Source organism: Terrapene carolina, unplaced genomic scaffold, assembly GCF_002925995.2.
Source record: "Terrapene carolina triunguis isolate 2854851 unplaced genomic scaffold, T_m_triunguis-2.0 Scaffold583, whole genome shotgun sequence".
Classification (NCBI taxonomy): domain Eukaryota; kingdom Metazoa; phylum Chordata; order Testudines; family Emydidae; genus Terrapene; species Terrapene triunguis.
In genome coordinates this window covers 617,643-621,136 of record NW_020664934.1, presented here as the reverse complement: position 1 = coordinate 621,136, position 3,494 = coordinate 617,643, and positions in this window count along the sequence as shown.

Here is a 3,494-nt window from a genome sequence, read left to right as displayed (position 1 = left end):
CCCCTGGGGGGGGGGGCAGGGGTCTCCATGTGCTGCTCCTGCCTACAAGCACCGCCCTGCAGCTCCCATTGGCTGGGAACAGGGAACTGCGGCCAATGGGAGCTGCGGGGGCAGTGCCTGCAGAGAGGGGCAGTACACAGAGCAATGTGCCCGCCGCAGGGGCATGTCGGCTGCTTCCAGGAGTGGTGTGGGGCCGGGGAAGGCAGGAAGGCTGCCTTAGCCCCGCTGCGCTGCCCTCCCGGAGCCAGTACCCTGTACCCCCTCCTGCACCCCAACATTTGGCCCCAGCCCAGAGCCCACTTCTGCACCCAAATTCCCTCCCAGAGCCTGCATCCCACACCCCCTCCTGCACCCCAACCCCAGCCCTGAGCCCCCTCCAGAACCTGCATCCCGCACCCCCTCCTGCACCCCAACACTCAGCCCCAGCCTGGAGCCCCCTCCTGCACCCAAACTCCCTCCCAGAGCCCGCATCCCGCACCCGCTCCTGCACTCCAACCCCCTGTCCCAGGCTCAGGCCGGAGCCCTCTCCCACACTCCAGACCCCTCAGCCCCAGCCCAGAGCCTGCACCCCCTCCTGCACCCTAACTCCCTGCCCCAGCCCAGTGAAAGTGAGTGAGGGTGGGGGAGAGCAAGTGACGGAGGGAGGGGGGATGTGGAGTGAGCAGGGCGGGGCCTCGGGGAATGGGTGGGGTAGATCCTGGATTGCACTTAAATTCAAAAATGATCTTGTGTGTAAAAAGACCACTGGATTAGAGGTACTAAGCCAGGGATCAGCAACCTTTGGCACGCGGCTCGCCCGGGTAAGCACCCTGGCAGGCTGGGCCGGTTTGTTTACCTGCCACATCCGCAGGCTTCGGCCAATTGCAGCTCCCACTGGCCACGGTTCACCGCTCCAGGCCAATGGGGGCGGCGGGAAGTGGCGGCCAGCACATCCCTCGGCCCACGCCGCTTCCCGCAGCCCCCATTGGCCTGGGACGGCGAACTGCAGCCAGTGGGAGTCGCGATCGGCCGAACCTGCGGACGCAGCAGGCAAACAAATGGGCCCAGCCCACCAGGGTGCTTACCCTGGTGAGCCACGTGCCAAAGGTTGCCGATCCCTGTACTAAGCCCTTCTGCTGTACAGTGACACCTGCTGGGAGCAGTCAGCATTACATACTGAAATCCCTAGGTCTAGCTCATGAAATGGGCTTGAAATACAACTCTTCCGTGGCAGTGGTGGGTCTGGTTTCGTAATTTGTCTTTTGCCTGTTGCTTTCGAAGGCCCTGTGCTAAGTCCTGTGAGGCTCCTGCAGGCTCCACCTGTTTATATGCTGAGAGTAGGAAAAAAGGTAACCCAAACTGACTTGAGCCAAACTCTGCTATCAAGAGAATCAGAATCTGAAACTGGATTTCTGTAGCAACACAGAGAGGATGCTGAGTGCAACCCTGGTGAAGCCTGTCCTGTATGTGCACCTTGAGGGTTATTGGAAGTGATAGCCAGAATGTTCTATACAATGTGTGAGACTCATCAGCCACACTATCAGAGGCTCGTTCACCTGCACATCTACTAATGTGATATATGCCATCATGTGCCAGCAATGCCCCACTGCCATGTACATTAGCCAAACTGGACAGTCTCTACGTAAAAGAATAAATGGACACAAATCAGACGTCAAGAATTATAACATTCAAAAACCAGTCGGAGAACACTTCAATCTCCTGGTCACTCGATTACAGACCTCAAAGTCACAATACTCCAACAAAAAAAAGTCAAAAACAGACTCCAATGAGAAACTGCAGAATTGGAATTAATTTGCAAACTGGACACCATTAAATAGGCTTGAATAAAGACTGCGAGTGGATGGGTCATTACACAAAGTAAAATCTATTTCCCCATCCTAATTTTTTCCCTACTGTTACGCACACCTTCTTGTCAACTGTTGGAAATGGGCCATCCTGATTATCACTACAAAAGTTTTTTTACCCTCCTGCTGATTATAGCCCACCTTAACTGATTACTCTTGTTATAGTTAGTATGGCAACACCCGTTTTTTCATGTCCTCTGTGTATATATATCTTCCTACTGTATTTTACACTGCATGCATCCGATGAAGTGGGTTTTAGCCCACGAAAGCTTATGCTCAAATAAATGTGTTAGTCTCTAAGGTGCCACAAGTACTCCTCGTTCATTTTATTTAGTGCTCTCTATGCCATAGCCCTAACTAGTCCAGACCACTCAGACAGCCTCAGTCCAATACTGAGTCAGCTGCTGCTTTAGTAGAAAGGAGTCGTGTTTCTGCTGCCGCCATCTGCAGTTAGCTCTCAGCGATACTAACGAGCAGAGAGAAAAGGGCCTGGTAATTGGTCATTTCTTTTATTTTTTTGCTGTCTGCAAGTATGTTGTTTCTTTCAAACTGAGTCCTTCACCTACAACCCGGGTTCAAAGCCTACAGCTGAGCACTTGTCAGTCCAGTCCTGTCCTCCACGTTCACTGAGCATTGTGCTGTGGGGCCACATTCTGTTCTCAGTTACACCAGTGAAATACAGAGTGACTTCACTGGGTCACTTTGGATTTACACGAGTGAAACTGAGAACAGCCATTGGCCCATCAAGAGTCTGAGGACAGCAAGAGTCTGTGGGCCCCTCTCACAGAGTCGGACTGTGATTTAGCCGTGCCATCTCCACTGATGCTGCTAAATCCTCCCGTGCTGCTTTGACTATCACCCTGACTCAGTTCAGCCTGGGCTTGCCAGCTCTCTCTCCAAACAGACCTCCTGGAGAAGGTTCAGAGAAGAGCCTCTCCAACAAAATCTTTTTGGGGCGGGTCATCCCCAGTCAGTGAGACTGAGGGTTTGTCTACACTGCAGTGGCAGGTATGATTCCTGATGGACACATAATAGCTCTGCTTGAGCTAGCACATAAAATAGCTGCAAGGCCACTGTGCCTAGCTGCCTGAGGACAGACCCAGCCTGAGTTGTGCTCGGGGGGGTTGCCTGAGCCACCCTGAGGCCATGGTGTCCAGGCTGCTAATTTTAGGTGCTAGCACGAGCAGAGCTAAAGCATGTATGTCAGCCTGAGCCAGGAATGATACTGCCAAGAATGACCTTGAGCGGATCACTGCAGACTACGTGGCTCTGGGAAGAAGGATAAAGGAATTTGAGGCGCAAGTGGTGTTCTTGTCCATCCTCCCTGGAAAGGAAAAGGCGCGGGTAGAGACTGTTGAATCGTGGAAGTCAACGAATAGCTACGCAGGTGGTGTCGGAGAGAAGGCTTTGGATTCTTTGACTATGGGATGGTGTTCCAAGGAGAAGGAGTGCTAGGCACAGACAGGCTCCACCTAACGAAGAGAGGGAAAAGCATCTTCTCAAGCAGGCTGGCTAACCTAGTGAGGAGGGCTTTAAACTAGGTTCACCAGGGAAGGAGACCAAAGCCCTGAGGTAAGTGGGGAAGTGGGATACCGGGAGGAAGCATGAGCAGGAGAGCGCAAGAGGGGAGGACTGCTGCCCAGGAGCACC